Genomic DNA, 15,659 nt, shown 5'->3' on the forward strand with positions numbered 1-15,659 from the left:
ACGCCGGCGCCTCGCGAGGCTGAAAATTTTGGGCGTGGGAGCCGCCTGTCAGTCACACATCCCCAAAATATACATCTTCTCCCGCAAAACCCCGTCCCCTCCGCCGCTCATTTCTCCCACCCGTTGCTCCATCTCCCATCTAGCCTCCAACCCGAAAAACCCTCGCCGCCGCGCCATGCCACCGAAGATAAAGCCGCCGGCGAAGGCAACGAAGCCGCCGACGAAGGCGCCGCCAAAGCCGCGCACTGATAACGCGTGAAGCACATGTCCGTTGGGAACCCCAAGAGGAAGGTGTGATGCGTACAGCAGCAAGTTTTCCCTCAGTAAGAAACCAAGGTTATCGAACCAGTAGGAGATGAAGGCCACGTGAAGGTTGTTGGTGGAGGAGTGTAGTGCGGCGCAACACCAGGGATTCCGGCGCCAACGTGGAACCTGCACAACACAATCAAAATACTTTGCCCCAACTTAACAATGAGGTTGTCAATCTCACCGGCTTGCTGTAAACAAAGTATTAAGCGTATGGTGTGGAGAATGATGTTTGCTTGTGTTGCGGTCAGAAACCCACCGGCGAGCAGCGACGGGCAACACAGTAGAGCCGGGAGGCTCCCAGGACTGCGGCTGGCCCTGGTCCCTCGAGCGACGGCCCGCAAAGACTCCGGCACGCACGTCCGATCTTCGGTGCAAGGGCGTGCCACCGACCTATACCTGGCCAGGAAGGTGATGGATTTGCCTCGCTTAATTTCCTGCATGGCATACACGTAAACATTAAATACGAGCCTCGATCGGCTCTCAGGTTGTCCTGTGAATCGGCTCAAGGAGCCGATCCACCCATGATTCGTACGAGGTGTACGATCAAATGGTGGTCCTGCTTGATCAAAATAAAGCTAAAACGACCTACTACGATTTAGGGTTTTCACCACATAATCGGAACATCCTACGCGTGATTGAGCACTGGCGGCCACGCACGGTGATCATAAACCGACCCTAGACAAGGCCTAAAAACCAACATGAAGTTGATCCCGGAACATCCTGTCTAGGACTAGCAAACTACACCCTACGTGCCATCGGATCCTTCAACCCGTTTGTAAGGCCTAACTATGCAGATATTAAACTAATTCTTGAGGAACAAGGAGCAATCATAACGGATCGGATCTACTAAATAATGATCAAGCGGGGTGCCGCCCTTACACCTAAGATAGGTATAAGGGCGGCTAGACGTCTAAGGGTTGCACGGACGAAAGCATATGATACGATGAAACAATGCTAACCCTAACACATCTATGATAACTACGTTGCTCGCCATCAACAAGGCTTCGGCACGAGCAACGCATGAACAGCGAATAAACGTGTACTTCCTAGATCGCAAGATGCGATCTAGGCGACATGATGCTTACCGGAAGAAACCCTCAAGACAAGGGAGTTGGCGATGCGCCTAGATTGGTTTGTGGTGAACGTGATTGTTGTTTATTTCATAAACCCTAGATACATATTTATAGTCCGTAGACTTTCTATCGTGGGAATAATCCCAACCGTGCACGAGCCAAACTCTATCTAACCGACACGTATCCTACTATATTACAGATACACGGGCAAACTAGCCCAAACTTTGTATACAAGGCCGATTCATGTATATCTTCATGTATATTCTTCAAGCCCATCTTTACTCGCGGCCCACCTCTGATCCGGTCAAATTCTGGTGATAACACATGCCCCCCTGGTTTTGGAAATGACAATTCCAAAATCACTCTGCTTTTTCTTCGTTGGGTCATGTCGTGGCAGGGCAGAACCGTCGCAGTATCCTTCATCATGATGCCTTGCCTCTCCGCGTGACCTGGCCAATTTTTCTTTGGGCACCACTTCCTCGGAAACTGCTGTGGCATTGAATCTCCACCATATCCCTTTTATTTAACCGCATCGAGCAATTCGCTTCTCCATCCCCTTCGCATTAGCACTCCAAAAGCCCTCCTCTGCCACCATGTCTTCTTCCTCCTCTGCCTCGTCGGGTCTTTCCACCCAGTCCTCCCCCTCCCGCGAGCCGACGCCGGAGTGGGACCCGGAGGAGGCCCACGAGGCCAACATTCGTCGCGCCATCGAAGACGGGGACGAGTCCAGTCACGACTTCTCCGTCTGGTCTGAGGACGACAAGTCCTCGACCGACGGTGAAAGTGACCTCCGCTTCCTTGCCGACGGGGAAACGGAGGAGGAGAGCGATGACGATCGCTTCTCCTGGGATGACTTCACCTCCTCCGAGGAGGAGGAGGAGGAGGACGACACCTCCTCCGATGAACCGCCGGCCAAGCGCTTCGCCCCGGCCGGGGAACCTCAGCGACTTCGACAGCGACAACGACGACGGCGACGAGGAAGACGAGGACAACGAGGGCCTCGCCGGCGGTCGGCCGCAGCGAGCGGACGACGAGCCCGCCGGGAGTAGCGCCGATAGCGGCGACGACGGCGACGACGAGGGTAGCGACGGCCCATAGATAGGACCCTTAGCATAGGATCGGTAGTAGTAGATGGGGCAATGTATCCCCCGGTACTTCCTTTTGAGAGCAATCAGCCCTTTATGTAAGAAATCCCGTTTATCAATGAAGAATTTCCTCCAATTTGATTTTGCCGATTTCCTTTATGCTAATTTAGCCGATTTCCCCTCATACTGACTTTGCCGATTGTCAACTTAGCCAATGCTCAATGAGCCGACGGCAACGTATCGGTCCCTCACAATCTATCCTTTATCTCTTCGACTGATGACTTTGAGATCTGGTGGATAATGTGGAAAACCCATGCCTTCAGGAGAGCCCTAGGACCGTTGCTGAAACAACTTGACGCTGAAGCTGATACTTCTGTAGAACAGGTGCCACTTGCTCGCAAATCTCCTCGCGATAGTTTCCGGCGATGCTCTATAACCTCGCTCTCGTTTCTCGCGGCAACAAGATGGCCCAGAGCCTGTCAATGATGATGGATCCCCTTTAAATTCCTCCCACCAGCTCCAGTGATCCTCTCCTGCAAGAACTCCCCATCTTTGAAGAAGGTTATGATGCAGGGCCAGCCGACGACACCCCAATCGGCTTCTAAAAACAGAGTATCTACCAGGTCAGCTGCCCCCCGAGCCTCAGTCAAGGCGAGAACAGTGGTGAGGACACACAATTCAGACAAATGGACCCGAGGTCGAGCAAATCTGAGAAAACCACCACGCAGAGCCAGCCAGACTTGCCACCATCGGCCTCCAAGAAAAGGTCAGCCACTCTGGTCCTAGCAATTCCCACGAGTGTAGCTGAGAAGGTGACCAACTTGGCCAAGCCGACAGTAGATGCACCAGAGCCGATCACCTTTTCTTCCGCTGAAAGACGATATTGCCGACGAAACACCAACGGCTTAATGAGCAAAAGGCTGCCTTGTACGCCAAAGCCGACACCTCCGACGATCGCTGTCGAGCCGGCAACCTTGCGCAAAGGGTTGGAGGTCCTCGAAGGCCGAGCGAAGGCCGACTTGGTCGAAATCCGCGTCTTGAACACGCAGTTGGTAGATCCTGTGTAATTTGTACTAGAGTCGATGTCCGTGCATCGGCTTTGTTTCTTAGCTCTAAAGTCGATGTACGTGCATCGGCTGTACATCGTGAGAATTTTTTTTTTCGGCGATTTTTCTATCGGCCCCAATATTTCATCGCACATGTATCGCACATGTTCATCCGATTAGAGTGCCCCGAGCTGAATCCGTCGAGTAGCTGCGGATATCGGCTCTGTAGTTAGCCAAGGCACTCGTATTTGAACGTCGGCTCCGTTAGGACTAATGTTGACTTCTTCCAGCTCATCAGCCGACGTAAACCCGTTGCCCATTAGATCGACGTTGAACACAGGCAGAACGTATGGTGAGGATAATTTTGGCCGATTGCTGGAATCGGCCTCCATGTTGATTGAATCGATCAATGAAGGTTTTGCAATGTTTGTCCATAGATCTTTGGGGCCGATCACAAGGATCGGCCTCGCCACGTTTGTCCATAGATTTTGCTCTTGTTACACCGTCAGGCCGGTGGATAAGACCAGCCTTACTCCGTCCTTCGTCACGTCGATGCGCTCGCGGTCGTCCAAAGTGATGCACGAGAGTGTCTCTTGGCCTGTCGTCTCCCAAACGTTCATGCCAGCCGTTGAAATCTCGGCTGAGTCATCCGCATGGACGACCTCTACTTCATCTCCATCCCATTGTATTAAGCATTGGTGCATCGTGGATGGAATGCAACGATTGGCGTGGATCCAATCTCTCCCTAGCGAGGACAGCATAGGTGCTCTTGCTATCGACAATAAAGAACGTCGTAGGGATGGTTTTCCTTCCTACGGTCGGATCCACGTTCGAGAACACCTTGTGCGTCGGATGCTTGGCCGTTGAAATCGCTCGGTGTCACGTTGGTCTTGATCGGGTCCGAGCTAGAGCGTCCCAGCACGACGAAGCATGGAGTATGGCATAATGTTGATTGCCGCTCCGGTGTCCACCGGCATCTTGTTGACGAGGCTGCCCATTGATATAACCTCGCAAGTACGGGGCCTTCAAGTGTCCGTAGCTTCTTTCTCGTGGCTTCTCAAAGATAACCGGCCGTGGGCTGCGGTCAAGTTGTGCCACGGGTGCTTCGTCTAATCACTGGAGCACTAAACTCCGTCGGAAGGATGAACACCATGTTTGTGCCGGCCGATGTCTCATCATCGGCTTTCTTTTGTCCGGGCGTCACTCTTTCCTTTGTGGCCGACCTTCTTCGTCCGGGGTTCGCTGAATTTTCGCGGCCGGATCAGGCCGCGCCTTCCTTAACGTGTGCAGGTATAACCTTTCGGCTTCCTCCAAACCACGTAGTCGCTGAACCCTACGCTTTTGGGAACGGCTGAGTCCATCAGGGCACCACCTTGGCCGGTGGTACTTATCTTCTTCTTCTTCATCGTCCTCTAGTTCCTCGAGATCTTCTACCCAAGAGGACTCAGCGTGCTTGTTCCGAGGCGGGAGAGGTCCTAGACGTTTGAACACGGACACGTTAGCTGCATCCTTCTTCTTCTGTCTACATTCAGGCGGTTGCCGATTGTAGGCAATCGGCTCATTCCTGAATCCCGGCGATGTATCGAAGAAGGGACAGTCCCAGTGCCTATCCACGTCGTCTTGCTCTCTCGACTTTTCCTTGGCGTGGCGCTCATATCTCTCCTCGTCGCGATCATGCCGACGATGTCTCCTGGCGTCCCTAGCCAGACGATCGTTGTCGTATCGTCGGCGTTGGTCGTATTGACTCACGTATTTGTTGAGGAGGTGATCAGAGAGAGAGGTCGTTGATATCTCACATTCCTCACTTCTCCCTCTGTGATGTAGCGCTTGCCATCGTGACGGAGCCGATCGCGTGGAACGGCTTCCTCTTTGTCGTTGTCATGAGAGCAGCTGCCCTCGTCTCTATCCTTGCTAGGGTGGTGCACAGGTCCTACCATGTTGATGTCGAACGAGAAACCTGGCTGGCACCTCCCAGGGTAAGTGTACTCCACCATGTTAACGGCGGGGAAGGGGTGTGTGTCGACTTTCATGGCGTACTGGCTGAAAATTAGACGCCCTTGTTCTATCGCCATTTGGATCTGCTGACGCCACACCCTGCGGTCGTTGGTGGCATGGGTGAACGTGTTATGCCACTTGCGGTATGGCTTTCCGTTCAGCTCCTGAGCCGTGGGGATCTTGTGGCCTTCGGGTACCTTTAGCTGCTTCTCCTTAAGTAAGAGGTCGAAAATTTGCTCAGCCTTGGTCACGTCGAAGTCAAACCCTCTTGGAGGTCCTTGTGGCTTAACCCACTTGCAGGACACGGGGCTTGCCTCCCGAGTCCATTCAGCCACTGCTACCTCTTGATCTCCCGCAGAGCCTTCATCTTCATCTGCCTCAACCAGGACCACCGCACGCTTGAATTTATCCTGGTATACATCCGGGTGGCGCTGTTCATATAATGACGGCTTCGCACCATGTGCGCCGGTGAAGGGTAGTCCGCTGGGAGGCCACATCCTTGATCGGTGATGCGAGACCCACCACCGCCAACTCGACTGCTTCTTTTTCAGTCACACGAGCCGAATAGCATCGGTTCCTAACGGTCCTGAAGCGCTGGACGTATTCTGACACTGTTTCTCCGCGCTTCTGTCGTACTTGTGCTAGATCGGCAATGCCAGCCTCGGAAGCCTCTGAGTGATATTGCATGTGAAACTACTCCTCCAACTGCTTCCAAGTCCGGATTGAGTCTGGTGGCAGTGATGTGTACCACCCGAAAGCCGATCCTGTGAGGGACTGTGCGAAGAACCTCACACGCAGCTCATCTGATGCTGAGATCGTGCCCAGCTAGTGCCAAATATCGGCTCACATGCTCGATTGAGCTGGAACCATCCGATCCACTAAACTTGGAGAATTCGGGGAGCCGATATTTGGGTGGTAGTGGGATCAACTCGTACTCGTTGGGGTACGGCTTGGAATAGCCGATTGCCCTCCTTTTCGGCACCATGCCGAACCGGTCTCTCAAGATTGTACTTGATCCGATCCGCGGTGCCGGGCTGCAGGAGTCGAACTCCGAAGATTCGCCGGAGTGGCATACTTAGCCGGCCATGCTTGCTTCTCAAGCTCCGAGCCAACCTGCAGGAGTTGGGCTGCGGAGGTTTATCGGAGTGGCATACTTAGCTAGCCACGTCTCGCTTCTCAAGATCCGTTCCCGACGTTCCTCCCTGCTCGTTCCGAAGTCCCTCGTCATTGCGGTCCGGGTTTGTGAGCGCCCGAGTCATCGCGGTCCGGCACGTATGTGCACGTGTATGCGTGAGGGATCTCCTTAGGCGCCTCATGCAAGAACTGGTAATCACTAGGGTCACCACCGATCTTGTAGACGGCGTATGCCGGTGAACTCGGCACTTCCGGTGCCGCCAACGCGAATGGCGGCGGTGGTCGGGACCGGAGTGGCATCTCTCCTTGGTGAGTCCCTAGAGCTGGTCCCGACGGAGAGTACTGATGCCTCATGATTTCCTGGATCACCCGAAGAGCGACACGCTCCAAAGTGTTCACCAGGCTCTCAGAATGGCGGTGCAGCGAATGAGCTACCATGAAATTAATCTCCTGACGCAGAGACCTGGTGCGTTCTTCCGACGGGGCGGACAGGTCCACTCCATCGAGCGCGCCTTCAGGTGAGAACCCTTTCCACCTGATGCCGTGTGAGCGGGTTCTCTGGAAAGAGCCGATGAGGTCGGCTTCGAGGATAGCTTTGACCTCGTCATACTTCTTCTTGAGCTCCTCGGTGAGATCCTCGTACATGACCGGAGTGCCTTCCGCCATCTCAGATGTAGATGGCGATGCGGTTGATGTTGAAGACTGTCCCACCGGGCGTGCCAGAATGTATTGCGGTCAGAAACCCACCGGCGAGCAGCGACGGGCAACACAGTAGAGCCGGGAGGCTCCCGGGATCGCGGCCGGCCCCGGCCCCTCGAGCGACGGCCCGCAAAGACTCCGGCACGCACGTTCGATGCTCGGTGCAAGGGCGTGCCACCCGACCTATACCCGGCCGGGAAGGTGATGGATTTGCCTCGCTTAATTTCCTGCATGGCATACACGTAAACATTAAATACGAGCCTCGATCGGCTCTCGGGTTGTCTCGTGAATCGGCTCAAGGAGCCGATCCACCCATGATTCGTACGAGGTGTACGATCGGATGGTGGTCTCGCTTGATCAAAATAAAGCTAAAATGACCTACTACGATTTAGGGTTTTCACCACATAATCGGAACATCCTACGCGTGATTGAGCCCGGCGGCCACGCACGGTGATCATAAACCGACCCTAGACAAGGCCTAAAAACCAACATGAAGTTGATCCCCGGAACATCCCGTCTAGGGCTAGCAAACTACACCCTACGTGCCACTCGGATCCTTCAACCCGTTTGTAAGGCCTAACTATGCAGATATTAAACTAATCCTTGAGGAACAAGGAGCAATCATAACGGATCGGATCTACTAAATAATGATCAAGCGGGGTGCCGCCCTTACACCTAAGATAGGTATAAGGGCGGCTAGACGTCTAAGGGTTGCACGTACGAAAGCATATGATACGATGAAACAATGCTAACCCTAACACATCTATGATAACTACGTTGCTCGCCATCAACAAGGCTTCAGCACGAGCAACGCATGAACAGCGAATAAACGTGTACTGCCTAGATCGCAAGATGCGATCTAGGCAGCATGATGCTTACCCGGAAGAAACCCTCAAGACAAGGGAGTTGGCGATGCGCCTAGATTGGTTTGTGGTGAACGTGATTGTTGTTTATTTCATAAACCCTAGATACATATTTATAGTCCGTAGACTTTCTATCGTGGGAATAATCCCAACCGTGCACGAGCCAAACTCTATCTAACCGACACGTATCCTACTATATTACAGATACACGGGCAAACTAGCCCAAACTTTGTATACAAGGCCGATTCATGTATATCTTCATGTATATTCTTCAAGCCCATCTTTACTCGCGGCCCACCTCTGATCCGGTCAAATTCTGGTGATAACAGCTTGTGAAGAACAACAGAGAACAGAGATTGCAGTAGATTGTATTTCAGATGTAAAAGAATGGACCGGGGTCCACAGTTCACTAGTGATGTCTCTCAAATAAGATAAATAGCATGTTGGGTGAACAAATTACAGTTGGGCAATTGACAAATAGAGAGGGCATAACAATGCACATACATATCATGATGACTAATATGAGATTTACTTAGGGCATTACGACAAAGAACATAGACCGCTATCCGACATGCATCTATGCCTAAAAAGTCCACCTTCGGGTTAGCATCCGCACCCCTTCCAGCATTAAGTTGCAAACAACAGACAATTGCATTAAGTATTGCGCGTAATGTAATCAACACAAATATCCTTAGACAAAGCATTGATGTTTTATCCCTAGTGGCAACAGCACATCCATAATCTTAGAACTTTCTGTCACTTTCCCAGATTCAATGGAGGCATGAACCCACTATCGAGCATAAATACTCCCTCTTGGAGTTATAAGTATCAACTTGGCCAGAGCCTCTACTAGCAACGGAGAGCATGCAAGATCATAAACAACACATATATGATAGATCAATAATCAACTTGACATAGTATTCCATATTCATCGGATCCCAACAAACACAACATGTAGCATTACAAATAGATGATCTTGATCATGATAGGCAGCTCACAAGATATAAACATGATAGCACAAGAGGAGAAGACAACCATCTAGCTACTGCTATGGACCCATAGTCCAAGGATGAACTACTCACACATCAATCCGGAGGCGGGCATGATGATGTAGAGTCCTCCGGTGATGATTCCCCTCTCCGGCAGGGTGCCGGAGGCGATCTCCTGAATCCCCCGAGATGGATTGGCGGCGACGGCATCACAGTATGTTTTCTCGTATCGTGGCTCTCGATACTAGGATTTTCGCGACGGAGAGAATAAATAGGCGAAGGGGCAGATTCAGGAGGCGGCCGAGGGGCCCACCCCACAGGCCGGCGTGCCCCCCCTCCAGGCCGCGCCGCCCTAGGGTGTGGGGCCACCTTGGCCCCTCTCCGTCTCTCCTTCGGTGTTCTGGAAAGCTCCGTGGAAAATAAGACCGTGGGCTTTTGTTTCATCCAATTCCGAGAATATTTCTTGTGTAAGATTTCTGAAACCAAAAACAGCAGAAAACAGGAACTAGCGCTTCGGTATCTTGTTAATAGGTTAGTGCCGGAAAATGCATCAAAATGATATAAAGTGTATATAAAACATGTGAGTATTGTCATAAAACTAGCATGGAACATAAGAAATTAAAGATACGTTTGAGACGTATCAAGCATCCCCAAGCTTAGTTCCTACTCGCCCTCGAGTAGGTAAACGATAACAAGGATAATTTCTGAAGTGACATGCTGCTATCATAATCTTGATCAATACTATTGTAAAGCATATGAGATGAATGAAGTGATTCAAACCAATGGTAAAGATAATGACTAAACAACTGATCATATAGCAAAGACTTTTCATGAATAGTACTTTCAAGACAAGCATCAATAAGTCTTGCATAGGAGTTAACTCATAAAGCAATAGATTCTTAGTAGAAAGTTTTGAAGCAACACAAAGGAAGATATAAGTTTCAGCAGTTGCTTTTAACTTCAACATGTATATCTCATGGATAATTGTCAACACAAAGTAATATGACGAATGCAAATAAGCAAGTATGTAAGAATCAATGCACACAGTTGACACAAGTGTTTGCTTCTAAGACAAAAAGAAGTAGGTAAACTGACTCAACATAAAGTAAAAGAAAGGCCCCTTCGCAGAGGGAAACAGGGATTACTCTTGTGCTAGAGCTTTTTATTTTGGAATCATAGAAACAATTTTGTCAACGGTATTAATAATTCATATGTGTTATGCATAAAACATCCTATAAGTTACAAGCCTCATGCATAGAATACCAATAGTGCTCGCACCTTGTCCTAATTAGCTCGGATTTCCATGGATTATCATTGCATTACATATGTTTTAACCAAGTGTCACAAAGGGGTACCTCTATGTCACCTGTACAAAGGTCCAAGGAGATAGATCGCATTTGATTTCTCGTTTTTGATAGATCTCAACTTAAGGACATCCATACCGGGAAAACATAGAAAACAGATAATGGACTCCTCTTTAATGCTTAAGCATTCAACAACAGATAATATTCTCATAAGAGATTGAGGATTAATGTCCAAACTGAAACTTCCACCATGATACATGGCTTTAGTTGGCGGCCCAATATTCTTCTCTAACAATATGCATACTCAAACCATTTAATCATGATAAATCACCCTTACTTCAGACAAGACGAACATGCATAGCAACTCACATGATATTCAACAAAGGTGTAACAGTTGATGGCGTTCCCAGAGTCATGGTTGCCGCTCAACAAGCAACTTATAAGAAATAAGATACATAAGTAACATATTCAATACCACAATAGTTTTTAAGCTATTTTCCCATGAGCTATGTATTGCAAAGACAAGGAATGAAATTTTAAAGGTCGCATGCAAGCAATTTACTTGGAATGGCAGAAAAATACCACATAGTAGGTAGTTATGGTGGACACAAATGGCATAGGTTTTGGCTCAAGGTTTTGGATGCACGAGAAGCATTCCCTCTCAGTACAAGGCTTTGGCTAGCAAGGTTGTTTGAAGCAAACTCAAGTATGAAACGGTACAAACAAAACTTACATAAGAACATATTGCAAGCATTATAAGACTCTACACTTGTCTCCTTGTTGTTCAAACACCTTTACCGGAAAATATCTAGACTTTTAGAGAGACCAATCATGCAAACCAAATTTCAACAAGCTCTACGAGTAATTCTCCACTAATAGGTTCAATCTACATGATGCAAGAGCTTAAACATGATCTAATTGAGAGCTCAAAACAATTGCCAAGTATCAAATTATTCAAGACAATATACCAATTACCACATGGAGCATTTTCTGTTTCCAACCAAATAGCAATGAACGAAGCGGCTTTCAACCTTCGCCATGAACATTAAAAGTAAAACTAAGAACACCAGTGTTCATATGAAACAGCGGAGCGTGTCTTTCTCCCACACAAAGAATGCTAAGATCCGAGTTTATTCAAACAAAAACAAAAATAAAAGCACACAGACGCTCCAAATAAAGCACATAAGATGTGACGGAATAAAAATATAGTTTCACTAGAGGTGACCTGATAAGTTGTCGATGAAGAAGGGGATGCCTTGGGCAACCCCAAGCTTAGATGCTTGAGTCTTCTTGAAATATGCAGGGATGAACCACGGGGGCATCCCCAAGCTTAGACTTTTCACTCTTCTTGATCATATTATATCATCCTCCTCTCTTGACCCTTGAAAACTTCCTTCACACTAAACTCAAAACAAACTCATTAGAGGGTTAGTGCATAATCAAACATTCACATGTTCAGAGAGGACACAATCATTCCTAACACTTATGTACATTACCCAAAGCTACTGAAAGTTAATGGAGCAAAGAAATCCAACACAGTAAAAGAGGCAATGTGAAATAAAAGGCAGAATCTATCAAAACAGAATAGTCCGTAAAGCCGAATTTTTTAGAGGCACTTAACGTGCTCAGATGAAGAAGCTCAAATTGAATGAAAGTTCCGTACATATCTGAGGATTACTCATGAATTTTCGCAAATTTTTCTGAGTTTCCTATAGATAGTTCTACTCAAATTCGTGACAGCTAGAAATCTGTTTCTGCGCAGAAATCCAAATCTAGTATCAACCTTACTATCAAAGACTTTACTTGGCACAACAATGCAATAAAGTAAAGATAAGGAGAGGTTGCTACAGTAGTAGCAACTTCCAAGACACAAATATAAAACAAAAATTGCAGAAATAAAATAATGGGTTGTCTCCCATAAGCGCTTTTCTTTAACGCCTTTCAGCTAGGCGCAGAAAGTGTAACTCAAGTATTATCAAGAGATGAAGCATCAACATCATGGTTTTCCTTAAAAACACAACTTGTCACAGTAGGTATCTTAGATGCTCCATTATCTAAATTTCCCATAGTGGTGCTAAGGGCTTTATCAATTTTAGGCTTATAATAATTCTTTGGCTTAGGCACCTTAGAGACATACATGAATTTTTGCTCCTTACTCATATAAGCTTTCTCCTTAAACTTAAGGGAAGAAAAAGTAGAACCCAAGGTTCCCATAGCTTTTTCAAGTTCACCAATCCTATAGGTTTGATTATCATGGATAGCACAAGTTTCTAAGACAGTAATTCTTTCATTGATTCCTCCTAGAGATTTATCAAGTTTATCAGTGTTATCAAGTAATATTCCCAATTTAGTCTCAGCACTTGGAAGATTTTTCTCTATGGCCTCCAACTTTTTCATGACATCTTCAAGAGAGATTTCAATTTTAGCTTCATTAACAGGTGGTATTCCAACTAGACTCTCAATAATGCAACTAGCTTATAAAGCAGGAGTGCCTAGGAAATTACCTCCCGCAAGTGTATCAAGAACATACCTATTCCAGCTAGAGATACCAACATAAAAGTTCATAAGGAGGATAATAGTGGAGTGTTTCTTAGTGCACCTATGATGAGCATCACTAATTCTATACAAAGCATCTTTAAAACTTTCTCCCCCTTGTTGCTTAAACAAACGAACTTCAACTTCAGGATTACTCATTTTAGCATTAATAAAAATGAACTAGGCAGAACAGAATTAAATAAAGTAAACTAGTAACTATTTTTTTTTGTGTTTTTGATATAAAGAAAGCAAACAAAACATAAAATAAAATAAGTTAAGCAAGACAATAAACAAAGTAAAGATATTGGATGTGAGAGACTCCCCTTGCAGCGTGTCTTGATCTCCCCGGCAATGGCGCCAGAAAAAGAGCTTGATAACGCGTGAAGCACACGTCCGTTGGAAAACCCAAGAGGAAGGTGTGATGCGTACAACAGCAAGTTTTCCCTCGGTAAGAAACCAAGGTTATCGAACCAGTAGGAGATGAAGGCCACGTGAAGGTTGTTGGTGGAGGAGTGTAGTGCGGCGCAACACCAGGGATTCCGGCGCCAACGTGGAACCTGCACAACACAATCAAAATACTTTGCCCCAACTTAACAGTGAGGTTGTCAATCTCACCGGCTTGCTGTAAACAAAGGATTAAACGTATGGTGTGGAGAATGATGTTTGCTTGTGAAAAACAACAGAGAACAGAGATTGCAGTAGATTGTATTTCGGATGTAAAAGAATGGACCGGGGTCCACAGTTCACTAGTGGTGTCTCTCCAATAAGATAAATAGCATGTTGGGTGAACAAATTACAGTTGGACAATTGACAAATAGAGAGGTCATAACAATGCACATACATATCATGATGACTAATATGAGATTTACTTAGGGCATTACGACAAAGAACATAGACCGCTATCCAGCATGCATCTATGCCTAAAAGTCCACCTTCGGGTTAGCATCCGCACCCCTTCCGATATTAAGTTGCAAACAACGGACAATTACATTAAGTACCGTGCGTAATGTAATCAACACAAATATCCTTAGACAAAGCATTGATGTTTTATCCCTAGTGGCAACAAGCACATCCATAATCTTAGAACTTTACGTCACATCGTCCCGGATTCAATGGAGGCATGAACCCACTATCGAGCATAAATACTCCCTCTTGGAGTTACAAATATCAACTTGGCCGAGCCTCTACTAGCAACGGAGAGCATGCAAGATCATAAACAACACATATATGATAGATCAATAATCAACTTGACATAGTATTTCATATTCATCGGATCCCAACAAACACAACATGTAGCATTACAAATAGATGATCTTGATCATGATAGGCAGCTCACAAGATCTAAACATGATAGCACAAGAGGAGAAGACAACCATCTAGCTACTGCTATGGACTCATAGTCCAAGGATGAACTACTCACGCATCAATCCGGAGGCGGGTATGATGATGTAGAGTCCTCTGGTGATGATTCCCCTCTCAGGCAGGGTGCCGGAGGCGATCTCCTGAATCCCCCGAGATGGGATTGGCGGCGACGGCGTCACAATATGTTTTCTCGTATCGTGGCTCTCGGTACTAGGATTTTCGCGACGGAGAGAATAAATAGGCGAAGGGGCAGAGTCGGGAGGCGGCCGAGGGGCCCACCCCACAGGCCGGCGCGCCCTGGGTGTGGGGCCACCTTGGCCCCTCTCCGTCTCTCCTTCGGTGTTCGGAAAGCTCCGTGGAAAATAAGACCGTGGGCTTTTGTTTCGTCCAATTCCGAGAATATTTCCGTGTAAGATTTCGAAACCAAAAATAGCGAAAAACAGGAACTGGCGCTTCGGCATCTTGTTAATAGGTTAGTCCGGAAAATGCATCAAAATGATATAAAGTGTATATAAAACATGTGAGTATTGTCATAAAACTGGCATGGAACATAAGAAATTATAGATAGGTTTGAGACGTATCACGCACCGTCGCGCCGAAGGAGAAGCCGGCGACCATGTCGCAAGAGGAGTGGGACAAGGAGATGGAATGCCACTCCTTCATAATGGCCGACCACATAAGGCGCCGCATCGTCGCCAGCGACACAGCGAAAATGGCGGCCACTGCGGAAGCGTGCCTCAGCTTGGGCGGCGGCCTCGGCAACATGTCGAGCTCACTGATACGTCTAATTTGCATCACTATTGTGTATTATAATCTACTATTATTTATTGATATATTTAATATTTAGATATGATACTTATGTTATTTTATCTATTTTTGCATGTTTGATGATTTTCACGGGTTTTGCTGCCAGAGCTGGAATTCTGCTGGAAAAGTGGTCATGAGTGTACCATACTTCGGAAGATCGGAAAATTCCAGAAACTTTCACGAAGATCTTATTTTCCCGGATGACGGATATAGCAAGAAGGAGGACCTGTGGGGGGCCACCATTGGGCAATACAATGCCCAGGCGCGGGCCCTACCCTGGCCGCGCCTGGGGCATGTATGGCCGCCCTGGCCCACATCTGGCGTCGCCCTTCCGCATATATCATCCCCACGAAAACCTAAGATCGGGGGCCAGCTCGCGGAAATATTCCGCCGCCGCTACGAGGCGGAAAACACCAGAGAGAGAAAAGCTCTCCGCCATATAGGAATCTGCCGGGGGA

Source organism: Lolium rigidum, chromosome 7 (assembly GCF_022539505.1).
Source record: "Lolium rigidum isolate FL_2022 chromosome 7, APGP_CSIRO_Lrig_0.1, whole genome shotgun sequence".
NCBI classification, from domain to species: domain Eukaryota; kingdom Viridiplantae; phylum Streptophyta; class Magnoliopsida; order Poales; family Poaceae; genus Lolium; species Lolium rigidum.